Source organism: Ursus arctos, unplaced genomic scaffold (genome assembly GCF_023065955.2).
Source record: "Ursus arctos isolate Adak ecotype North America unplaced genomic scaffold, UrsArc2.0 scaffold_1, whole genome shotgun sequence".
NCBI lineage: Eukaryota > Metazoa > Chordata > Mammalia > Carnivora > Ursidae > Ursus > Ursus arctos.
This window is the reverse complement of record NW_026622763.1, coordinates 67,362,784-67,389,746: the sequence shown is the minus strand read 5'-3', so window position 1 is coordinate 67,389,746 and position 26,963 is coordinate 67,362,784. Positions and strand designations below refer to the sequence as shown.

At 39.6% G+C, this 26,963-nt stretch overlaps 1 protein-coding gene across 1 annotated transcript in view; it reads left to right on the top strand.

Annotated features, from left to right (window-relative positions):
• Positions 1-26,963, top strand: part of NEMP2 (nuclear envelope integral membrane protein 2) — a 336,857-nt gene that overhangs the window by 80,993 nt on the left and 228,901 nt on the right. The window lies entirely within an intron of this gene.

The following is a 26,963-nucleotide window of genomic DNA, read 5'->3' as shown; positions in this document are numbered from 1 at the left end:
ATCAGAGGTAACGGCCCCCCTCCTCAGATTCCCCATCTAACACTTTACTCATTTCATAGATCAGCATCTGACTTCTACAGTCAGAAATGACTATAGCTAGCTAGAAATATCTGAGCCTATCTTTCTCCCTGGTTTATAAATTCTCAAGGATAGGGACCATATATTTTGAGTTGAATTTTAATTGCATCCCCAGCTGCAATTATACTGTCTGCACACAGTTAAGTTATCAGCAAAGATAAAATTTCGTCAACAGTTTATCCCTGCAATCTTGAGTTGTACAATAGATCAACTGAGAGGGAACCTCTACCTGACTTGTCTCTAGTCAGGGGCCCAGCTCTACTAGAATGAATGCTAGTGGGAGCATCAGGGTGAGAGCCTTCACGGGGTGGGAAGAGTACTTTGGCTTTGCTGGTCTCCAGGAGGAAAGCTAGCACTCTTGATGTTAATATGGTTGCTTGTGCCCTCTGTCTCCTTAGAGCCATCCATCAGGCCCTGCTTTGCCCCAGTCACCGTCTGCTCATTGCAAAGAATATTTGTGATGGGATTATGAGACCTGAAGTTCTATTTCTGCTAATAAATCTGCTTTCCTTCTAAACATACACACATGTGCACACACACATACACATATAGACAAGTGTATGTAACCATATGCAGAATCCTCATTCAATGTTAGTCTTGACCTGAACTGCAGTTGGGCTCTTTATAATACCACTTTAATGGTGTGAAACTCCATGGAAATAAAATTAGAGAAGTCTCTCATGCGGTGTGCTTATTGTAATGCATTTGTATATCCATTTTAAAAGTGGGTGGTATTTTACATGGCTATTTTGTATTACTTGGGGATAATTATTTCAGATCTTTTTGCTGATTTCTCTATAGTGTTCTGGAGAAAAATTTTAGACATAAGTGATTTAAAGATCTAATCATAATTATGTCAATTTAATTCAATTCATTAAATTGCTTTTGAGCTTCTGTTACATACAAAGCACTGAACTAAGGCAATATCAGAGATACACAAATGAATAATAGTGCACGGTCCCTGGTCTCTAGAGAGGTCATAATTTAACATCATTACCATTGTCAAAGTGTATTTCTTAATGATGATTCTATCCATATGTGGTATACCTAATGGGGTATGAAACTGGTTAAGCAAACATCAAAGCCTCCTCAAATTTTTTGTTGAAAAACCTAATGTGTATGCTAGTTCTCAAGACTGACTCTTGGCAAGCAACACAAACACCAATAAATATGAAATACATTCAGTTAAAAATTATAGTAAAGCCTAATTTATCCATATTATGAAAGAACGATAATGTTTATGTATTTTAATTTTCCTGATAATGGAAACTTACATTCCTTTTAAAGCACCAAAACATTTTAAATATTAACCAATTTGAGGTATATCTTTCTAAACTGTGTGATCTATTTCTCTTCCCTTCTAAAGGTATATATCCTGAACCAAATTTAACATTTTCTTAATGAGACTGGATATTATTGTGAGCATCAAATCATATACTATATTATAAATAGGGAAGTTTTCAGGAACAACATTTAGGTGTATAATATAGTGATTCAACAATTCCATACATCTATTGTAAGTATTTTTTCAAAAATTTTCTTCCCTTAGTGGTTTAATTGTCTGAGTCATTTACTATTGTTATTTAATAAGTCATCCCAAACTTAGCACCATGAAAAAAATCATTTTATTATATTCTTAGATTCTATGGATCAGGAATTCAGTATAAGCAAGTAGAGACAGCTCTTCTTTGCTCTATGATGTCTGGCCCCTCAGCTAGGAAGACTCAGATGAGCAGGAGTGACTTTAATAGATGATGTCTGGAATAGCTGGGACTAGAGGATCTAGTTTCAGGATGGCATCTCACTCACCTGTCTGGCACCTGGGCTGGAATAGCTAAAGGCTGGGTTTAGCTGGGACCATTGACCAGAACACCTACACGGAGCGTCTTCACACAGCTTGCACTGTTCCCAGCCTGGTGATTGAGTTCTGAGAGGGAAGGCCCCAAAGTGGGGCTTCCAGAAGGTAAGCGTTACAAGAGAAGCAAGTGCAAGTTTCATGGCCTTTTCTTGTGGCCTCAGAAATCATGCAGTGCCATTGTGTTAATAACAAGTGAGTCATAAGGTGAGCCCCAGATTCAAGGGAATGAGATTGAGACTCCACTTCTTAATGGGGCAGTGGCAAGATTACACTGGAAGAGAGCATGAGGGTTGGAAGAGGTTGTTGCAGCCATCTTTGGAAAATATAGTCTGTCAGCCACCATTTTTTATTGCTATTAACAAAAGTCTTCTTCTTCTAGGATTCCCTATTTCAGTCCTAAAGTGGCAAAACAAATAAACTCTCTTAAAAATTAAATGTAAAATCAGAATATGCAGTCATTTGGGTGAGGCCTAAGGGTTTTCTTATGAATGGGATGACTGAGGTTTAATACACTGACCTGATGGTAGCTAGTCTGGTTGCTGTGAGGCTACGAGGGGATGCAGCAAAAAGGTGGCTGTCTGCAAGCCAGGGAGAAAGGCCTGGGGAGAAACCAGACCTGCCAACACCTTGATCTTGGACTTCCAACCTCCAGAACTGTGCGAAAATAAATTTTTGTTATTTAAGCTATTCAGTCTGTAGTATTTTGTATGGCAGCCCTAGATTACTAATATACTGGATAACTGACTTCTCAGAGGATATGGTCTTAGTCCTACTGCCCCACCAGTATGCTCATCTATGCTCTCTTTGCTCTACCCAGATATTCCCATGTTTCTATGGCATCACTCAAGCTGCTCCCTCTGTCCAGAAAGTTCTTTCCTTCTTGTCTGGGTCTATTAACTCATTTCTCAAGGCTCAACTCAGATGCTATCTTCTCTGTGTTTTACTTAATCAACCACCTAGACAGAATTAGCCACTCGATCCCTGTGCACATACCTTGATTTTATCATTTTTAATATTGAGTGATAGTCATCTCTGATCCCCTCTCCCCTGCCAAAGAATAAGGTGGTTGAGGAGAGGAACTGCATCCTGATTCCCCCAATTTCTGGTACAGTGCCTGACATTTAGTAGGTGCTCAATACATGTTTGTTGATTTAATACATTACACTAGAAACACATAAAATTTAAGACCTGGAAGACACCTCAACAATGATCTAATCTAGACTTTCATTTTATAAGTGAATAAAAGGTTGTTTCAGACAGATATTCCAAAGGAAATCACCACCACACTTCCAGTTAGTACAAAAAACATCCTGAAAGGTAAGAATTTTAGGGATGATTGAACAATTGAAAAGGCTTGAGCTCATAGAGCTGAGAAAGGGAGTGTGTTCCAGACATTGGGTGGGGGCATTGAGAAGGTTTGGAGACAGAGGGGGATGACTGAATGAAGTGAGTACCAAGTTAATGTGTCACATTTAAAATGCATTATTGTGATTTGGAAGGTCTGTTCACAAATCTTCAAAGAAACTACACATTAAATTTTGTTATTTTTATCATCTATATCTCCTAATTTTCCCTACCTCATTTTTGATGCATAGGTTGTTAGTGACACAAGTCAGAACTTTATTTAAATGTAGATTGCTTTATTTTCTGAGTTAAGCAGTTAGAATTGTGCTGTGTGTAACTGCAGATGAATTAAAATAATAAAAACACATTTCCCCTCATCTCCATTTTCCCACCCAATCAAACCTAAAGTAAGAGCAAAGATCTTAAGCACCTCCTCTCAGTTCATTTTCCCCCTGGCAAACTTCCAAGGATAGGCAGGGCTGCCATCTTTCATCCCTCATTCATCTTCCCTCAGAAATACTTTCCATTCATTGGGGCACCTGGGCGGCTTAGCTGGTTATGCTGCTGACTCTTGATTTTGGCTCAGGTCATGATCTCAGGGTCATGATCTCAGGGTCATGAGATTGAGCCTCGTGTTGAGTTCCACGCTGAGTGTGGAGTCTGCTTGAGGATTCTCTGTCTCCTTCTGCCCCTCCCACCACTCTCTCTCTCTTTCTTTCTTTCTCAAATAAATAAATAAATCTTAAAAAAAAAAAAAAAAGGAAAAGAAAAGAAATACTTTCCATTCAGTCCTTAGGGGAAAATGCTAAGGGTTGTGAGAGTATGATTACTTTCTTATCTCCTAAAATACACTGGCAGTTTGGACTCCAGGCAATAACATGTGAAAGGGCCATTTGCCATCTGTTTCTTGGAATGGTCTTTGTGTCTAAAGAGACATACAAAACAAAAAATAACAACAACAACAAAATAGCAGAAAAGGCACAAAAGAAGCCTAAAATCCCATGCTTTCATTATGGAGGTAAAGATGATACATATAAACAACAGCGCAGAGGTTGTTGTGAGACTTCAGTCAGATGATACTCTGAAGAGCTCAGTTCACTGCCTGGCACTTCCTGTGTGAGTGCTCGCAAAGCTGTGAACCGTTAGCTGTGAACATCCGCAAGAAGGTCCATGTGGCAGCATCACTTGCCCAGTATGTGTGTCAACTTGGAATAATTACTTACCTTCATGACCCTTGGTTTTCTTATCTGTCAAATGGGGATAATGATGCCTTTCTGTGGGGTTATTGTGAGGACTTGGTGAAATGATAAAAGGGAACAGCACAGTGCCAGGCACTCACAAAGACAGATTTCCTTTTGTCAGTGGCAATACTTGGGTTCTTTTTTTTTTTTTTTAAGATTTATTTATTTTAGAGAGAAAGAGAGTGAAAGCATGAGTAGGGAGGAGGGGCAGAGGGAGAGGGAGAAGCAGACTCCTCAATGAGCAGGGAGCCAGATGCGGGGTTCGATCCCAGGACCCCAGGATCACCACCTGAGCCGAAGGCAGACACTTAATTGACTGAGCCAACCAGATGCCCCGATACTTGGGTTCTAATTTTTTAAAAACTAATTCCCTAATGACTTCGGACAGGTCAGGACTTTGAACTTCATTTTTCCCATATAATATGAGGAGTTGGGCCAAGGGTATCTCTTTTAACTGTAAACTTCTTAATGAAAAGGGACCTCCTCAATGGGGCCATCACTGACCATTTAACCTTGGCTTCCTCTTTCCTCCCTTTGCTTGTTGGGGTCACTGCAAGACCTATGTAAGGAGTCTTGGTAAGATAATGACAAATGATTTGTCCTATGCATGCCCAGGATTTATCTTCATGCATGGATACCTCCTGAAAATGTTATTACTAAGTAAATAATGCATACAGATGAAACATTTAATTGTGCTTTCATGGTCTGGGCTAATATTAACACAAAGTTTCTGTTAGCTGGTCAGAGCTTGGATACCTCCAGGTATCAAATCCTTATGCCTCCAGGCTCCCACACTTTGTAGGAGCCTTTCAGTCAGCATTTATGCCTAAGAAAAAAACGGAGACTTGAAAGTTAATGATTTGAAAGGACTTAACATGGATGGGATTGGAGGAGATTATGCTAAGTGAAATAAGTCAAGCAGAGAAAGACAATTATCATATGGTTTCACTCATTTATGGAACCTAAGAAATAGCAGGAAGATTGGTAGAAGGAAGGGAAAAATGAAGGGGGGGGTAAACAGAAGGGGGAATGAACCATGAGAGACTCTGGGAAACAAACTGAGGGCTTGGGGGGGGGGGGGATTGGGACAGGCCGGTGATGGGTATTAAGGAGGGCACATATTGCATGGTGCACTGGGTGTTACACTCAAATAATGAATCATGGAACACTACATCAAAAACTAAGGATATACTGTATGATGACTAAGATAACATAATAAAAAATTATTTTAAAAAATAATAAATAAATAAATAAATAAATAAATAGCCAAGATATGGAAGCAAAAAAAAAAAAAAAAAAAGGACTTAATTGTAGAATTTAAAAAAAAAATCAGTGAGAGAATCCTGGAAACAGGAATGTCAAACTGTAGGTTGACTATTTAAATTGCCCCTTTGTCTCTGCCAAGGTAGAAACTTAAAAAAATGACTCTGTTTTATCTTTTGCATGTTAGAGTGAAGGTAACGAATGTCCAGTTTCTCAAATCCTACTTTTCCCTGAAGTACACTAGAATTAATGGGTAGCTGAGAAGCACAGATTCTACGATGTATTAGGCATGATTTGCCTTCAGTGATGGGAAGAAAATTCCCTTAGAATTGCAGTTTTCTAGAATATAAAGGGGACATAACACAGAATGAAGAAAAAAAGCTTTGGAAAAGCAAGAATGTCCCTCTGAAAAGAGCACTGAAGTGAGAAAGGAAATGGCAGTGGGAAAGGACGTGGGTGGAAGAAGATGATTCAGACAGAGGGGGCCAGGGTGAGTACCGTGGGCTGGCCTGAGTGTGAAGTAGGCAGGCAGTTATGACTAGCATTGAATGGGAGATAATTAAGAGCAAGTTGGTACCAGTAACTGCCAGGGAAGGGAAGAGAATATGTCCAGAAAAAGCAGTTCTTTATTTTAATGCTGAATTAAAACACCTACCCATTTGGGGCTTGAGAATTTCATTTTAAATGAAAAAGTATTTGCTGGAAACAGAATGCACATGACTGTGAAATTTTACATGCTTTCTTCTAGTTGTCGTGGTGAAAAAGTTTCAAAATGACATAACTGTGCTCGGTACTCTTTCGTGGAAAGAAACATATATTTTAAAATATCAGCCATTCTATAAAGGAAAACGCATTGCTGTTCAAAGTCATGCACAACACAGGTATCAAGTTTCAATTTGGGATCAGCTACACATACATTTCTGAATCGTTTTTAAGAGAAAGGACTGAAAATGCACAGCTTCTATCGTCCTTTAAATAGCTTTCTGGATTGAAGAGCATTATAATTAAACTGCACTAAGTGTCACTGTAGAGAAGCTTCTAAATTATGGGTCTGAATGGGGGCGAGAAATGCTATTTGATTGCTTGACAATCAAAACCAGAAAATGTTCAGATATGCACAACCCAGACTTACTGTAATTATATCAGATGGAGAAGTGGGAGGAATAGGTGTAGCCTTGAATTTAGTAATTACTTGTTTATCTCTCTCTCTCAAAAATTAAAAAAAAAACTATTCATAAATACTCAGGAATGCATATTCACAGAGTAGTCTTGTATAAGAAAAAACATATTAGCAAGTAATCAGTCCTTTCAGTGTATCCCAGAAATTGGTTGTGAAAACATACCCATGTATGTCCTCGAAGTACTCTCAAAATTTGGAAACTAGTCCATTGAACTCTTCAATAAGTACTTTATTTTGAACAGAGTGTCAGAAGGGATGTTCATCAGGGTTCTGAAATCTACTTGTCATACTGGTTTGCACTCCATTTTGCCCAGCTCTTTGTTCTCCAGAAGCTCTCCTTTCTCTCTTAAGGTGAGAAGGAATAGGGAGATGCTATCAGGACATTGTTCAGACAGTTCAGAACCTTCCTTGCCTTTTAAAGAGGCCCAAAATATGCCTCTTGGGAGGAAGGTGAGAATTTAATGCCATACCAGCACCTTTACAAAGTATTTGATGCCCTGTTAGGTACTATATATGGGAACAAACATTAAACATTTGACTGGTAAACAAATTTCGGTGCCTGAAAACTGTCAGGCTGAAAATCAAGACATAGCACATTTTCATGATGCTTTCCCGAGTGAAAAACTAAGACCATGAATGATATACATAATACGTGTATTATCTATGTAGACAAAGTGATGTCATGTCCTCCAGTCTTCTGGATTGACCCTTCCTTTAACATTTAAATAACTATGGATCTAGTTTCCATCCCATGTGATGAGGAAAGTCCATTATCCTCTTCCAACCTTCCCTCTCCTGGGCATTTGTCACTTCAGATTCTCACTACTGCTTTTGTATACCAATTAACAATTTTTCTTTTGTAGATAAATGAGTGAGATGTAGAATATATTCAAGAATAATTAAACAATTTAAGAATTGGGTTGAATGTTTCTTTCTAAAGAGGGATATTTCTAGGCAATAGTATCTAGTCCCATAGAATGAACCATTAGCCAGTCATAGAAAGACAGTTTCACTTTAGTAAGGGGAAGATATTTCTGTGGGTCGGAGATTTCCCAAGACAGCCTCAAGGGTCTGGGGATGCAGTGAGTCCCTCATCTCTAGAAGTGTTTGAGTATTCACTGGCTACATTAACCTGAGATTTTCTCACAGAAGTAGACCCTGAGAAGAGGATCCACACACAAATAGCTTATCCGGCAGGGGATCCCAGGAAAGAGTGGTAGGAAAAGCAGAAGTAAGACAAGAAAAGGATGCTGGAAGTGAAGGATATACTGTTCACACAAGAGTCCAATGTAGAAATAGGAACTCTAATCCCACTTGGAAATCCTGGAGGCCAGTGTAAAATACTCACCTCAGTTATCCTCCTAACAACCTGAGAGAGCTGAGATGTTCATATACAAATTTCCATCAGTTGAGGTTGAAAACCACTCCAAGAAACCATTAGTCCTCTGCCATTTTCTGCCTGCCTGGTGCTGTGCTGGCAGTTAAAAGCCAGGCTGGCACACAATGAACTGGGAAGAATGAAAAGTGTATAAGTCAGGGTCTCAGTAGTATCTGTTACACCAGCTGAAAGCTTGAGAAGGCTATTGTAGAAAATAACCCAAGGACTGACTCAAGCCCAGAGATGTATATTTATTGGTTTTCCACAGTGTTGATTTTTTTCATTGAATTTTAATTACCATAGGTGCTACCATACCCTCTTCAGTGAGCCTCAAGCCCTATTACTCTCTACTGCTACTTTCACACAAATTTACATCACTTGTCTGCTCTTAGAATTTGCTGCCCAGGAGGAAATTCAAATCTGAGATGATGGGTGTGTCTGGGAAATCTTGAAGGTCACTGCCAGCTGTGAAATTCTGTGAAGCTATGACTAGATGATCCCTAAAACTCCTTTCAGCAGTAAAATTCTATAGATTTAATTATATGCTGTCTTTTTAAATTATCTTTGCAAGTTCCTTGAGGCCAATAGTATAGGCCCATAAATGCTCTTGACTGATTAAAATGCAATTATGCATTTCTAAATGCTAATAAATAGAACAACATTCATGTATAAATTCATTGCTACTATAGTGTTTGCATCGTACAAGTGTAGCTTGACACACATCCAAACAGATAACAAAGAGAAACAGCTTAGTATTCAGCAGGTTTGATTTACGGTCTACAGTCATACTCCAATGAATTTGTTAAGGCAAGCATGCACATTGATGCTCACCCACTGAGTCTTAGATCACAAGGAAAGACGACCTTGGAAGACAACATTAGAGCTTTTAAAAATTGGCCTTGCATTATGCTAAGTGCAAGAAGCCATCCATACAAGGCTATATACTGTATGATTCCATTTATATGGCATTCTAGAAAAGACAGAACTATATGGATGGAAATTAAGTTCCTAGTTGCAGGGTTGGAGGTTATGGTAGGGGGAACTGACTAGAAAGGGGCAAGAGGGAGCCTGGTGGGGTGATGGATGTCGTCTTCTTGGTGGATTACACTATGGTACACATTTGTCAAATATCACCAAACTGTACACAGAAAAAAGGATGAATTTTACTGTATTCTATATTATATAGGCATATATGTAATATGTATATTTTATATATATTAAACATCAGTAAATCTGACGGTTTAAAAAATTGAAGAAAAAACCAAACCTCTAGGTCCCAGGCAAGCTCCTTACCTGCTGCCATGTGGGAAGCTTCCCCAGCATCCCGGGAAAACCAGGGGAGGCTGGACTGGATGTCCTCTGAGATAAAAACACATAGTTCCCCCTGCCCCTGATGTACCTCTTATTTTTAGCATTCCAAATCATCTTTGCTCTTCCAACATGATGAAAACAGGTCAGTGGATGAAATAAGGTTTATTTTGTTGTTGCTCTCAACTTCCTGCAACAGTATCTGCCTTAAGTCTTTTTACCTCCAGTGTTTTTCTCTAGGCCCTATTTCAGAATTCACATTTTAGTATTTTGACATATTTGTTCCTTTACTTATTTCAAGGAGATTTGCAGGGGCTGTCTAACTTCCAAGCAAAATCCTAGGCTGTAAGAACGAGAAGTTGAGAGGAGAGATGACGTGGTTTGACTAAGCCTGAACCCCCCTTGAGATTCTACTTCAGAAGCTGAAGGGCTTGTCTTCCCTGTCAAATCCATTTCTAATTTCTTGAATTCCCTGTGCACAACACATTCCTGAAGAACGTTGTCCTAGATCCTTCCATGGGTAAGCTGCTCTCTGGGTTCTCTGGGTGTGATTACATCTGGGGCAGCTGTCAAAGGCACTAATCTGGGGAGCAGGCAACAGGATGGAGTGTCAGGTGTCATTTCCATTTCCTTAGACAAGGGAGAATACTCATGCTGCTCCATCAGGGATAAGGGATGATTACAAGAACCTGGAGGCCAGCACCAAGCATCTGGCACATTCCCTAGCCTCACACTAGGTGCTTGGTAGCTGTCAATTATTTGGCTGACTGACCTCTACTCCTCTCTATGCCAGAATTTCACTCCTGAGGGACTTGTACTCACCCCTCATAGTTCTGCTCCACATCTTAAACCTCCAGATCCGGTCCTTCCCTCCCAGCCAGCCCTAAAGTCTGTTCTAGGTATCCCTTCTTTGAGCTTTCCCAAGACCTTCTTATATCCATCATAGCCTAAATCACTCTATATAGATTTTAATTGTATCCTGATTTCTCTGCCCACCCCCTCCTGCTGTTCCTCACAACCCCTTCCTCCAACACTAGGCTATGAGCCTATTGAGGGCAAAGATTTTTTTTTATTCTTGGTGTGTGTGTGTGTGTGTGTGTGTGTGTGTGTGTGTGTGTGTTCTATCTGAAACCTTATAGATTCCTTAGAAATGTTTGCCAATGAACCAATAAAAATTTGCTCATGCTACTTTCAGAAGTTTGCTCTATTAGTTGGAAATGATTTCTAAATGCACATAAAAGAAAAGCTTGCTAACTTGTATTGGCTTATCCAAATAGACATTTCTTTTTCTGGTGTAAAAAAAGGTTTGGAGAAAAGCAGCTGCTGACCATGGTTTAGACATGCAAGAGGTCAAGGCCAGAGATTCTGTGATTTATTTGACTTTTCCTTTATGATAACAAGATGGTTTTTTAAGTGCTCAGCTTTTGAGACTAAGTGAAAAGGAGCTGTATTGGTTTTCCATTATTATGTTACAAATTGCCACAAACATAGGAACTTAACACAACACAAATTTGTTATTTCACAGTTTCTATGGGTTAGGAGTCTGATCAGTGGTTAATTGAGTTCTCTGCTCAAATAATCACAAGGTGTCAGCTGGGGCTGCATGTCCTCTGAGGCTCAGGGTGCTCTTTGAAGCTCACTGATAGTTGGTAGAATTCAGCTCCTAGGGCTGAGGCTCTCACCTCCTAGAGGCTGCTCCAAAGTAGTTCACACCATGGCTGTTGCTTTCTTTTAAGAGGCCAGCAGGAAATGATCTCTTTTGAAAAGCTTGCCTGATTATGTGAGGCCCACTTAGGATAATCTTCCTTTTGATTGACTCGAAGTCAACCGATTGGTAACATAATCATGGGGGTGATATCCCATGATTCTACATACTAAAGGGAGGGGATTCTACAGGGCACGTACACCAAGAGGGCATCTGAGAATTCTGCCTACCGCAGGAGTGATGTCATCCCTTTCATCTGAAAAGCAAATGGCTTCTTAGAGTTCCTCTTTATAGAGTTCTGCTTATATCTCATTGGCCAGAACTACATTACATAGCCATTGCTAACTGCAAGAAAGGCTGGTAAAGAGGATTTCTAGCTTTTCCAACTTCTACAGAGAAGACAAGAAAAGGGGAGGGGCTGGGAATAGATCAACAGATTAGCCCAGTCAAATCCCCTCAAAACCTTAACTATAGAATATTAGATCTGGAAGAGCACTGAAAATCATTTAGTACAGCTTTTCAATTTTCTAGATGGTGAAACTGAGGTCTAGAGAACTCATGTGACTTTCTTGAAGTCACACATGATTTCCTTTGAAGCAATGGACAAAAGTCACCCTACCATATTTAGCTTCTCTAATAGTTTAGTTGATCAAATCTCCAAAAAAAGTATATTATACAAATAAACTAACTTCTCTTGAAGTTAATCACTGATATACCTTTCTGTCACGTAAAACAGATTTCTACATTCTAATCCTAATTTGTGAAGCAAGCAGCTCGGGCAAGAGAGATGGCTGGCAAGGCATAAGTGCAGAGGGCAAGTCTGCATGAGTTCAGAGAAAGAAGACACTTGTGGCTCAGGAGTCAGAGAAAGCATCAAAGAGGGCTTGGAATTTGAGATGAGCCTTAAAGGACAGATAAGGTGTAGGATGGAGAGTTCAAGGAGGGCATTTCATCTAGAGGGAGACATAAAAACAGGAATAGATATGTTAAACTAGAAAAATGTGCAAGGATTACAAAGATCAACTCAGCTCAGCCAGGCTAGTTTCAGAAGCTGGTTTATTAGTCTAGGAAGGAGGTAATGCTGACTTGAACTTGGAGGGTGACGATGAGGGTGAAAGGATGACAGTGAGGATGGAAGGAAAGTTGTATATGCTGATTGGACAGGTTTTCACTGAGTCTGTAAGCATAAATGTAGAAAGTGGGTTTATTCGCTTCCTATCCCCAGTCCCATAACCAGTCCCTGCACATACTAAATATTCAGTGTTTTTAGTTGAATTTCTGAATGATCTGGTACAGAAGATAAAGGAAAAGATGGTATCAAGAACCACTTGGGCTGGATTAGAGATTGGGAGGAGGTGTAGAGTTGAAGAGGGTATGAAATTCGGTTTCAGATATGTTGAGCTCCAGATACCTTCTGGAACCCAAAGATGATGGGCCTGGAGATGTGTATTTGCAATTTGTAGCTGTGAGGGCAGAAAAAGAAGGTAGTGGAGAACTTTAGGCAATGCTTACATTTAAGAGGGAGGAAGACAAGCCAGAAAAGAAGAACGACGAGTTGTAGAATTGCCTAGGGAAAGAAGATTATAGATCTTAGAAGACAGGGATTAAGAGTGTCTAAAAGATAGTAACCAACAGTTATTTTTTTAAATTTTTTATTATATTATGTTAGTCACCATACAGTACATCCCTGGTTTCTGATGTAAAGTTCGATGATTCATTAGTTGCGTTTAACACCCAGGGCAATACGTGCCCTCCTTACTACCCATCACCAGTCTATCCCATTCCCCCACCCGCCTCCCCTCTGAAGCCCTCAGTTTGTTTCTCAGAGTCCATAGTCTCTCATGCTTCATTCCCCCTTCTGATTACCCCCCTTTCTTTATCCCTTTCTTCCCCTACCGATCTTCCTAGTTCTTATGTTCCATAGATGATGGAAATCATATGATAGTTGTCTTTCTCTGCTTGACTTATTTCACTTAGATTTATCTCCTCCAGTGCCGTCCATGTTGCAGCAAATGTTGAGAACTCATTCTTTCTGATAGCTGAGTAATATTCCATTGTATATATGGACCACAACTTCTTTTTTTTTTTTTTTTTAAGATTTTATTTATTTATTTTGACAGAGACAGCCAGAGAGAGAGGGAACACAAGCAGGGGGAGCAGGAGAGGAAGAAGCAGGCCCCTAGCAGAGGAGCCTGATGTGGGGCTTGATCCCAGAACGCTGGGATCACGCCCTGAGCCAAAGGCAGATGCTTAACGACTGCACCACCCAGGCGCCCTGGACCACAACTTCTTAATCCAGTCATCTGTTGAAGGGCATCTCGGTTCCTTCCACGATTTAGCTATTGTGGACAATGCTGCTATGAACACTGGGGTGCATATGGCCCTTCTCTTCACTACGTCTGTATCTTTGGGGTAAATACCCAGAAGTGCAATGGCTGGATCATAGGGTAGCTCAATTTTTAGCTTTTTAAGGGACCTCAACACTGTTTTCCAGAGTGGCTGTACCAACCTGCATTCCCACCAACAATGTAGGAGGGATCCCCTTTCTCCACATCCTCTCCAGCAATTGTTGTTTCTTGCCTTGACAATTTTTGCCATTCTAACTGGCGTAAGGTGGTATCTTAGTGTGGTTTTGATTTGAATTTCCCTGATGGCTAATGATTTTGAACATATTTCATGTGTCTGTTAGCCATTTGTATGTCATCATTGGAAAAGTGTCTGTTCATATCTTCTGCCCATTTTATGATTTGTTTATTTGTTTCTAGCATATTGAGTTTGAGAAGTTCTTTGTAGATCTTGGATACCAGTCTTTTATCTGTAGTATCATTTGCAAATATATCCTCCCATTCTGTGGGCTGCCTCTTAGTTTTTTTGACTGTTTCCTTGGCTGTGCAGAAGCTTTTAATCTTGATGAAGTCCCACAAGTTCATTTTATCTTTTGTTTCTCTTGCCTTTGGAGATGTGTCATGAAAAAGGTTGCTGTGGCCGATGTCGTAGAGGTTGCTGCCTATGTTCTCCTCTAGGATTTTGATGGATTCCTGTCTCACATCGAGGTCTTTCATCCATTTGGAGTTTATCTTTGTGTATTGTGTGAGAGAGTGGTCAAGTTTCATTCTTTTGCATGTAGCTGTCCAATTTTCCCAGCACCATTTATTGAAGAGACTGTCTTTTTTCCACCAGATGTTTTTTCCTACTTTATCAAAGATTAGTTGCCTAAAGAGCCGAGGGTCCATTTCTGGGTTTTCTATTCTGTTCCATTGGTCTATGTGTCTGTTTTTGTGCCAGTACCATGCTGTCTTTGTGATCACAGCTTTGTAGTACAGCTCGAAATCCGGCATTGTGATGCCCCCAGCTTTGTTTTTCCTTTTCAACAGTTCCTTGGCAATTCGGGGCCTTTTCTGGTTCCATACAAATTTAAGGACAATTTGTTCCAGTTCTTTGAAAAATGTCATTGGTATTTTGATCGGGATAGCATTGAAAGTGTAGATTGCTCTGGGTAGCATGGACATTTTAACTATGTTAATTCTTCCGATCCATGAGCATGGAATATTTTTCCATCTTTTTGTGTCTTCTTCAATGTCTTTCAAGAGTGATTTATAGTTTCTAGAATATAGATCCTTTACGTCTCTGGTTAAGTTAATCCCAAGGTAACGTATGATTTTTGGTGCTATTGTAAATGGGACGGATTCCCTAATTTCTCTTTCTTCAGTCTCATTGTTCGTGTATAGAAATGCAACTGATTTCTGAGCATTGATTTTGTATCCTGCCACATTACCGAATTGCTCTATAACTTCTAATAGTTTGGGAGTGGATTCTTTTGGGTTTTCCATATAGAGTATCATGTCATCTGCGAAGAGAGACATTTTGACTTCTTCTTTGCCGATTTGGATACCTTTTATCTCTTTTTGTTGTCTGATTGCTGTTGCAAGGACTTCTAGTACTATGTTGAATAATAGTGGCGAGAGCGGACATCCTTGTCGTGTTCCTGATCTTAAGGGAAAGACTTCCAGCTTTTCCCCATTGAGAATGATTTTTGCTGTAGGGTTTTCATAGATGGTTTTTATGAGATTGAGGAATGTTCCCTCTATCCCTATGCTCTGAAAGGTTTTAATCAGGAAAGGATGCTGTATTTTGTCAAATGCTTTTTCTGCATCAATTGAGAGAATCATATGATTTTTGAATTTTTCCTTCTGGATAAAATCTAAGACACTGATAGATTTGCGAATGTTGAACCACCCTTGAATCCCAGGGATGAATCCCACTTGGTCATGATGGATAATCCTTTTAATGTACTGTTGGATTCTATTAGCCAGGATCTTGTTGAGGATTTTGGCATCCATATTCATTAGGGAAATCAGTCTGTAATTCTCCTTTTTGATGGGGTCTTTGCCTAGTTTGGGGATCAAGGTAATGTTGGCCTCATAGAATGAGTTTGGTAGCTTTCCTTCTGTTTCTATTTTTTGAAATCGCTTTAGGAGAATAGGTATTATTCTTCTTTGAATATTTGGTAGAATTCCCCAGGAAAACCATCCGGGCTTGGAGTTTTGTTTTTTGGAAGGTTGTTTGTCACTGATTCAATCTCTTCATAATTAATTGGCCTGTTTAAAAAATTAATTTCTCCCTGTTTCAGTCTTGGTAGTTTATAGGTTTCCAGGAAGGCCTCCATCTCTTCCAGATTGCTTAATTTATTGGCATAAAGCTGTTGATAAAAGTTTCTAATAATCCTTCCAATTTCATTGTTGTTGGTTGTGACCTCTCCCTTTTCATTCATAATTTTATTAATTTGGGTCCTTTCTCTATTCTTTTGGATAAGTCTTGCCAGTGGTCTGTCAATTTTATTAATTCTCTCAAAGAACCAGCTTCTAGTTCTGTTGATCTGCTCTACTGTACTCCTGGTTTCTAATTCATTGATTTCTGCTCTAATCTTGGTCAACTGCTTCCTGTTGCGTGGATTAGACCTGTCCCTCTGTTGCTGTTCCAGCTTCTTGAGGTGAGAATATAAAAACTGCATTTTAGATTTTTCTATTCTTTTGAGTGAGGCTTGGATGGCTATGTATTTCCCCCTTAGGACTGCCTTTTCAGTATCCCATAGGTTTTGGACCGTTGTGTTTTCATTCTCGTTGGTCTCCATAAATTGTTTAAATTGATTTTTGATTTCCTGGTTTATTGAATCATTCCTGAGCAGTTTCTTCCAAATTTTTCCTTGTGGTTGAGTTCCAATTTCAAAGCGTTGTGGTCTGAGAATATGCAGGGAATAATTTCAGTCTTTTGGTATCGGTTGAGACCTGTTTTGTGACCCAGAACATGGTCTATTCTTGAGAATGTTCCATGGCCATTAGAATAGAATGAGTATTCTTTGGTTCTGGGGTGTAGTGTTCTATATATATCTATGAGGTCCAACTCATCGAGTATGGCATTCAAAGCCCTTGTTTCTTTATCGATTTTCTACATGGGTGCTCTGTCTATTTCTGATAGTGGAGTGTTGAGGTTCCCTACTATTAACGTATTTTTATCTATATGTCTCTTTATTCTGGTTAAGAATTGGCTTGTGTATCTTGCTGCTCCCCTGTTGGGGGCATATATATTTATAATTGTCATATCCACTTGTTGGATACATCCTTTACGAATAATATAGTGCCCTTCTGTGTCTCTAACTATAGTCTTTAGTTTAAAATCCAATCTGTCTGATATGAGAATTGCTACCCCAGCTTTCTTTTGAGGTCCATTGGCGTGAAAGATGGTATTCCATCCCTTTACTTTCAGTCTGAATGTATCTTTAGGTTCAAAATGAGTCTCTTGTAGACAGCAAATGGATGGGTCATGTCTTTTTATCCAATCTTCAACCCTGTGGTGTTTATGGGAGCATTTAGGCCATTTACATTGAGACTGATTATTGAGAGATATGATTTTAATGATGCCATGTTGCCAGTAAAGTCTTTGTTTCTATAGATTGTGACTTTCTGTTCTGTATCACTCTTGGGGCCTTTTTACTTTTATAGAACCCCCCTTAATATCTCCTGTAGGGCTGGTTTCATGGTTACGAAATTGGTCAATGACTGGTGATTCTGGAAGGTCTTTATCTCTCCATCAATTCTGAATGACAGCCTTGCTGGATAAAGGATCCTTGGCTGCATGTTTTTCTCTGAAAGAGCTTTAAAAATGCCCCCCCCCCAACCCTTTCTCTCATTCCAGCTCTGTGTAGACAGGTCTGATGTAATTCTGATACCTTTGCCTTGGTACGTGAGAAATTTCTTTGCCCTGGCTGCTTTCAGTACTGTATCCTTGGATCTAATATTTGCGAATTACACTATGACGTGATGTGGCATAGGTTTGTCGTGGTTGAGCTTGGGAGGGGTCCTCTCTGCCTCTTGGACATGAATGTTTGTTTCCTTTGCTAGATTAGGGAAGTTTTCAGCTACAATTTGTTCAAATATCTCTTCTAGACCTCTGTTTTTCTCCACCCCCTCGGGGATGTCGATGATTCTGACATTGGAACATTTCATTAAGTCAGTAATCTCCCATAACCTACATTCTTGAGAATGGATTTTTTTGAGTTCAGATTCTATTTTAGCCTTCTCTTCTACTAACCCATCCTCCAATTCACTGATAGGTTCTTCTGCCTCATTCACCCTGGCCGTCGGAGCCTCTAGTTTTGACTGCATTTGGCTCATAGAATTTTTAATTTCTGCCAGATTTGCTCTCATTTCCGCCCTTAGAGAGTCTATATTCTCATTAACATTTTCGTTAATACTTTTTTCAAGTCTACACATCATCTTGACCATTGTTACTCTGAATTCCATTTCTGATAATTTGGTTATATCCATATCCATTAATTCTGTGGCAGAGGCCACAGATTCATTGTCTTTTCTTTGCTGGGGGGGGATTTCTCCTTCTCGTCATTCTGATGAGGAGAGGTTGCGGGTTTGTCCAGAGCCCAAATTATTGACCGGGACCCAGGCCATGCACCCTTGTTTTATAGGGATCTTAGGGATGTGGGCTTCTTGATTTTTCAGCCTGCCTTCTGGCGGAGGGGCCTGCCGTGCCGATACTCAGGCAACCCTGTTTGGGTAGAGTCTCCGTGTCCCCTGTGAGGGGGATGGGGATGGGCACACTGTGAGCCAGTCTTTCCAGGCTTTTGTTCTCTGGCAGCTTTCCCCGGCAGTTTGCTGTGCCTTTTCTGAGAGTCAGAGCAGCAGTGGCCGAATCTCAGCCTCTGTCTCAGAACAGAGGGATCGCGGACCGTTCTCCACTGATGTTCTGGCCACTTTAACTCTGTTTCTGTTGGTGCTGCTCAACCCTGCAGCGTCCTGGGATGTGTGCCCCACAGCCGGCGTCCCAGTCCTCACTTCCAGGGCTGGCTCGTCTCTGTCCTTTGTGTTTCTAACACCGCCAGCCGCCAGCCGCCCCCTGCACGCTCCCGGAGCTCCCGGTCTCAGTCTGGTTCCAGTGAGCACACCGGAGTTCCGTAAGAAGTCTGGTGGCGCGCGCTCCTGGATCACAGTCTCAGTCTGCTGTCTCGCGGGTGCCGTCCACGAGTCCGCCAGCTCCCCCGTGCAAGTGGCTACCGCTTCCCGGCGCCCAAACGTGGTGGCGCCCTCCCCCTTCCATTTATCTTCAGATATATGTGCGCGGTTTCACGGCTCCCCGCTTCGTACCTCAATACTCAGTGCTGGAGATGTTCATTTGTAGAGATCCAGATGTATCTTCCTGCCTTTCAGGCTGATTCCGTGGATGTTCAGGCTGGTCTGGTACCTATCCAGCTCGACTCAGGGGACCAGCTGAAAAAGGGGTCCCCTACTCCTCCACCATCTTAACTCCCATCCTCTAACCAACAGTTATTGAACCAGATAGCTTTCAGACAGAATGGGAGAAGAAAAAGAGAGCAAGAGTTTTAGGAGTGAGTAGGCAGGAAGAGTTCACAGCTAGTATAGTTTACTTTCAGAAGTTTTAAAGATTTTATTTTTAGTTATTTTAGAGAGAGAGAGTGTGCGTGTGTGTGTGTACACTTGCGCGCGCGTGCGCACATGTGCACACGCACATGGGCAGGGGCGAGGGAGAGAGAGAATCTCAAGCTGACTCCATGCTGAGCACAGAGGACAATGCAGAGCTCAGTCCCACAACTCTGAGATCATGTCCTGAGCCAAAATCAAGAGTCCGACACTTAACCAACTGAGCCACTTGGTGGCCCCCAGAAGTTTTAATGATAAGAGGAAAATCGGGATGACAGAACAAGGGAAGATGGTTTGGTTTATTTGCTTTTGAGAATAAGAGTGACTTGAGCACTTAGCTTCAGTTTGGGGGGATGGATCAGAAGAAGGGGAAAGTGAATATAAAAGAGAGATCGTGCTAAGGGAGGAGGCCATAGCATCTGGAGGGTGTTGGAAGGTGGATTCAGAGAGGAGGAAGTACTCCTTGTCTTCTGAAGCAAGAGGAAGAAAAGAGGAGAGAGAAAGAAAGGAAGACTTTTTCCATTGCCCTGTCACTAACTCGCTTTGGGCCACCATGAAAACCTCCCTGAAATCAGTCTCCTCATCCATAAAGTTAAGCCTGGGCCTAGGTGGGCAGTAGAGGATGAGAAACTCTATAACTTTGCTCTAGATATATTTGTTAGGATTCCCTCCCCTCCCCTGCTGTCCTCAAACAATCAATTGCCAATAATAGTGATAATAGCAATAATAGCAGACATAATTTATTGCATGTCTCAAAGGTCATACCCAGCTAGGATGCATTCTGAAAAGCTACACAGTGGAGAAATCATTTGAATGTACCTTGAAGGATGGCATGTGTATGTATGTATATAAAATGTCTTACTACATATGTCTCCAATCTTTTAGGTAGTGCAGTAAAATGTTTATTCTATTTATTTCCTGAGTTCAGTCAACTCTCATCTCATTTCTTCCTGGCTTTTTGTCTGTTACTGTACTTAGTTTTTGAATTTATGATTCAAGATGTTTCTCATATTTCCAAATGCTTGTTTGAAGATATATAATTCAGTTTGGAGAGTTGTGTTACAGTTGGTGAGTTTTCTCCTACTTTAACATTATTTGGGGGAGGAGTTTTATGAATTGAATTTTTTGTATTCTTTTTATCTTTTTTAATTTTTTTATTTTTTAGATTCTTTTTATTTTTATTTTAATGATTTTGCTTGCATGAGGACTGGTCTGCATTTCTGTGGACAGGGCTGAATGGTGGGGTGGTTGCAAGATTTCTGGATCAAGAGTGCCCTCTTCTGTCAGTGTAGCAAAGTATGGTTTTTTTTTTTTTTCTTTTTAATTTATTATTTTATGGAAGAGGAATAATAAGAAAGGAGATTATGTGTCCTTGCATTTTATTTTTTAAAAGATTTTATTTATTTATTTTGAGAGAGGGAGAGCGAGAGTGAGAGAGAGCAAGAGAGCATGAGCAGGGAAGAGGGGGAGAGGGAGAGGGAGAAGTAGACTCCCCGCTAAGGAGGGAGCCCGATGCAGGACTTAATCCCAGGACCCTGGAATCATGACCTGAGCCGAAGGCAGATGCTTAACCAACTGAGCCACACATGCACCCCTTTCTTCCATTTTAGAGGGAGAGAGGGTCTGATATGTTCCCAAATTTGCCCCTCAAGTCTTTCCCCCTTGCCCTGTATAATTTCTGAAAGTCACCTCTACCTCCTTTTGACCCCTCTGCCCAATACTCTATCTTTTTAAGACTGCCTCCTTGCTTCTTATATACATGGCTAAATACCTTCCCTATAGTAAGTGCTCTGATCTCTGATCTTCCAGCATATTTTTTCAGTATTTTCAAAATTAGGGTGGACTTTCTCTTTTGGGTGGTGGCTTTAGATCAATCTTAAATCCACCACTAGCTCCCCCTTTTCTATACTCTGTACAGTTTTTCTCAAACTGACTTTGTTTTCCTGAGAGGGGCTTGCATCAGGAGTGTGGGGACCGCTTGCTGGGGTTCAGTGTTTATTTTTCTATTTACAGTTAATTTGAAATTTGGACATTCTCTGTTTTCTAGTTATTGTGAAGGCATGGGCATTATGTAGTGTTATTTGATCTTCTTGCTCTTTGTGTTTTGGGGGGGGGGTGGAAGGGAGGAGATGCAGATTTATTCCACCACTGTTAGGTTGGCTACCTAGAACTTCTCCATAATGTTTGCTCTAAATATAATTTACCAATAAGATATATAGGAGTCCATTGACTCAAATTATCTCATCTTTCTCTTTAAGCTTCTGTATCAGTTAAGAGTTCAATAGGGCTGCTGGTTGAAGAGACTCCAAAGCCAACAGTTTGAACAATTAAGGTTTTTTCTTGTGTAAAAAGAGGTAGGTGTCAGTGGGCATTCGTTCAGCAGCACAGTGATGTCAGTGTTTATATCTCTGTGACATCTTAACCTTTCTCTTATGGTTGCCACAGTTATAAGAGGGCTGTTCCACTTCTAGCATTAGCTCTAGAATCCAGCCAGGAGGAAGGACACAGGGCAAAAGGTATTTCTGCTGTCATCTCCATTTTAAAGATCTTTACTGAAAGCCCCATCCAAAAAATTTTGCTTATGCCTAATTGTCCAGAGTTAGTTTAATGACAACCTCTAGCTGCAAGGAAAAATGGGAAATGTAGTTTTTGTTCATTTGGGGTTTTGTGTGTTTATTTGTTTTTCCTAAGCACCTTATTGCCCACAACAAAATTGGGGAGCTATTAATAAGGAAAATTATATTGAGTAGGCAACTAACAATTCTCCTCTACAGCTCCCAAATTCCAGAGTCAGAGAGTTGCTGGTCTTGCACCATTGATTCAGAGACAATTCCCAGATCCATGACTATTGACCATCTTTGGGAGGTCCTAGGAGAAACCTATATCAGGAGAGGTAAGAGAATGACAGAGGGACTGACCAACTGTGGAAAAGGGCCAGAATAAAGCAAGACTAAACATTGTTCCAGGCTGATTGACCCTTATCTCAGGAGAGGGCCAAAGAGTTAATAAGCGGTTCTTTTTTAAGGAAAAAACACATTAACAATTTATAAACAAGGACAATTGTTAGTTAGTTAACTAGTTAATAGTTAGTTATAAATAGTTTATAAACAAGGACATAGTTCTTGTCATATCTTTTCTCTTTTCTCCATTCTTTCTCTAAATGAAATTATAATTCTATAATGAGAAAACTTCTTTAGGAGATAAAATCTAGTAGATCATCTGTTCTTAGCATGGAAAGATCTAATGGGCTAAAATTCGTTTCCAAAATAAAACTCAGCCATCCCATCTAACACACACACACACATACACACACTCAGAGACTTTCATGTATAATGCCCTCATAGATACATATCTCCAAGTAATCACTAACTGAGCTACATATCCACTTCAATAACCTCATTTGCTGAAATACATACATTATTCATTATTCTTTGGTCTTAAATGCAAGCTACTTTTGTAGGTACCCCAATTATTTAAGATTCATTTCAGAGAATAGGGAGCTAGATAGTGAAAAATCTCCAAATCCAAAGACAAGCATCCAAGTTTATAAACACACCCATTTATTTATTGTAGCAGACAGAATCTTGGCATATGATAATTACATTTTGATCCACAGAAAACTCTCAGGAGATATGAACTTCTAGTTCTACCACTAGCTAACTGTGCTATTTAGAGCAATTCACTTAGCCACTCTGAACATCATTCCTCATTTTTAGAAGAGTAAAACTGGCATTAGTGTTTGTTTCCTCTAAATTCCAAAATCCTATGATTTTGGAGATTCTAATATTCAGTTAGCATTTGTTCAATGTCTGCTATGTGTTAGGCACTGTTCTGTGCACTATGGACACATTATAGTCTAGTAATTACAATGGAGGAGGATTTTAAGTCAATTAAAAGGAGAGGGTAAATAAAATACCTAGAAATAAATTTAAACAAAAGGTGAAAGACCTATACACTGAAAACTACAAAAACATTGCTGAAAGAAATTAAAGACTTAAGTGAATGGAAAGACATCCCATGTTCATGGGTAGCAAGACTTAATATTGTTAAGGTGGCAGTAATACTCAAAGCAATCTACAGATTCAATACAGTCTCTATCAAAACTCCAACCACCCTTTTTGCAGAAATGGAAAAGCCAATATTCAAATTTGTATAGAATTTCAAGGGGCCTTGAATAGCCAAAACAATATTAAAAAGAAGAACAGTAAGAGCACTCACATTTCCTGATTTCAAAATTTACTGCAAAACTACAATAATCAAAAGGTTATGGTACTGGCATAAAGATAGACATATGGACCAGTAGACTAGAATTGAGAGTTCAAAAATAAACCCATGCATCTATGCTCAGTTGATTTTTGACAAGGGTGCCAAATCCATTTAATGGTGAAAGACCAGTTTCTTCAACAAAAAGTGCTGGGACAGCTGGATTTCCACATGGAAAAAGAATAAAGTTGGACCCCTACCTCACATACTATATAAAAATTAACTGAAAATGGGTCAGGGAATTAAATATAAGCACTGAAACCATAAAACTCTTAGAAGGAAATAGAAGTAAATCTTCATGATCTTGGATTTGGCAGTGGTTTCTTAAGTAAGATCAAAAGTAAGCAATAAAAGAAAAAGTAGATAAACTGATTTCATCAAAATTAAAAACTTTTTGTGCAACAAAGGACATTATCAAGAAAATGAAAAACCAACCTACAGAATGGGAGTATATATTTGCAAATCATATATCTGATAAGGAATTAATATCCAAAATATATAAAGAATTCCTACAACTCAACAGTAAAAAAAAAAAAAAAAAAAAAAAAAAAACCACAAACAAAAATCCAATTTAAAAATGGACAAAGAACTTGAATAGAATATTCTCCAAAGAAGAAATACAGATGACCAATAAACACATGAAAAAATGCTCAACATCAATAATCATTAGGGAAATACAAATGAAAACCACAATGAGATACCACTCTTCACACCCATTAACATGGCCATGGTCAAAAAGGAAAATAATAAATGTTGGCAAAGATGTGGAGAAATTGGAAACTTCATCCATTGCTGGTAGTAATGTAAAATGGTGCAGCCACTATGGAAAGAGTTCAGTGGTTCCTCAAAAAGCAAAACATAAAATTACTATATGGCTCAGCAATTCTATTTGTAGTTATATACCATAAAGAATTAAAAACAGGGACTTGAATAAATATTTGTATACCAATGCTCATTGCAGCAGTATGACAATAGCTAAAAAGTAGAAACAATTTAAGTGTCCATCAACCAATGAGTAAAGAAATAAAATGTGGCATATATACATAATGGAATACTATTCAGCCATAAAAAAGAATGAGGTTCTGATACATGCTCCAACATGGATGAACCTTGAAAACATTATGCTAAATAACATAAGGCAGGCACAAAAAGGACAATTATGTAATTGACCACTTTTATGAAACATAAGAATATGAAATATCTTCTATGAAATATCTAGAACGGGCAAATTCATAGAGACAGAAGGTAGATTAGAGGTTATCAGGGGCTGGGAGAAAGGAGTTATTGATTAATAGTCACAGTTTCTGTTTGGGTGTTGGGAATAGGAAGTGGTGATTATTTGTCTAATGTTGTGAATGTAATTAATGCCACTGAGTTGTACACTTAAAATTGATTAAAATGGTAAATTTTATGTTACATATATTTTAACCACAATAAAATTTGCCCCCCAAAAATGAGAAGGTAACATAGCTAGGTAGGAAGATTTGGAGACAGCTTCCTTTACAGAAGCCATTGGCTATGCCTTGAGATATGCATGCAGATGTATACAGATGCAGACTTATATGTGTATAAACACCACCCAGGTACCTAAACACAGATACCCAGATAAACACAAGAGTTACATACCTCTTGTACATACCTACATACCTACAGTCTGCACTTTGTATATAAAGATGGTTGATTTTAAACCACCATCAGAATTCAACCATTCATACAAGTAGAGGTGCATATACCTACACATTACATTATGTAATAATATAGCTACACAGATTAGCCAAAGAACCTGCCCACCTACTGAAAAGCGTGTTTTACATGCCTACACACACACACACACACACACACACACACACACCACAGAAATCAGGATGCGTGAGGTAACAGCGAACAGGTTCAAGGGCATGTAAATGGGTTCACTGATGTCAGGTGGGAGAATCAGGGTAGTGAGCAAAAAGATAAGTATTGGAAGCTAAGAGTTGTATGGAAGGGAGGGGATTGGAGGATGGGTGAAATGAGTGTGTGGGAAGATGAGTGGCTGTCATAAGAAGACATCATACAGCTTCTTTGTCAAAGAGATTCAAATCAGAAAAAGCTTGAGTCGCCAAGTTTTATTCTTTTCTCTCACCTGTTACTATATGATCTCCGGTTATCAGAGAACAAGCTATACACTCAATTACCTTTGTAATTACACTAGCCCTTCCGACAGGTCCCAGTTCTAGGAGAATTCTCAGGTGAGTTCAGTGAGCTGCTTTCTGTGTCTTCTTTCTGCCCAGATACAGTGAACCCTCCTCACACACCGTCTGAGTTCAGCAGTAGGAAGGTGCCGTGCCCACTGGCACCTAGCAGGAGGGAAGCCCCAGACTGACCAACATCTTTTCATGGATGGTCAAACTGAGAAAGTGAGATGCTGGGAATGGTGAATCAGGAGCCAACGATCAGCATTTAGAGCTGGTTCTCAAAGGGAGCAGTCAATGATAAGAAGACAGACCAGATCTTCAAGAGAAGCAGTAACATTGAGGCCTGAGTGCAAGGCTTCCCCCAGGACACACCTTTTGTTTTGGTCCTCGTGTCCTTTGTGGTGGCAAAGGCCAGCACCTTAGCAGAGAGTTGCTAATGGCAGCACTTAGCGAGAGTCTGCTGGGGAGCTCCCGATGGAGGCAGAAGGGCCCTGTCTCTGGTCTCTTTCCTGGGCCTTTGCACCCCAGCACTGGCACTTTATTTTCTTCCCCTCGGGGCTAATTCCCTTCTACATCCAGTGAAAATCCTGAATGACTGTGAGAGTTGACATCTTATCCTTCTCTGTTAGGAAAGAGAATTCTTACTGCTAACCAGTAAAATCAGAATGAGTTACATGCAATCATCAGTACTTCCTCTTTTTCAACCTGTTTTGAAAAAACAAAAAATAGCCTAGGCTAGTATAAGATGTTATAATTTAGCAAAGTGACATCTTGGTGTGTTCTAGGTTTTTTTTCTGAGTTCCATAATACAGTAATTTTCTGAAGAGAGTATATTGATTGAATAAAAGTTGGTCTTTAATAGAAAACCAAGATTGGCTGTGACTTTTGATTATAGGTATTATCTTTTTTAAAGTACACTACTTTCTATTAGTTTTAAAATAAGTATAACTGTTATAATTTTAACAGATATTAATAACCTTTGGGATGTGTGTTTGTGTGTATGTAAGTGACAGAGGTATACGATTTTGCTGATTGAAGTCTACAGTTCATAAAATCACTATTCTTAATACCTAATGCAATTAAAAATGTTTTTGTCATTCAACAGTTATAAGTCCATATTACAAATTATTTGAACATAAAGGAAGTTGATTCTTAGATGAAATTGTCATGTTCTGGCTCTTCACTTACTTTGAATTCCATTGTAGTAGAAAAATTATTCTAT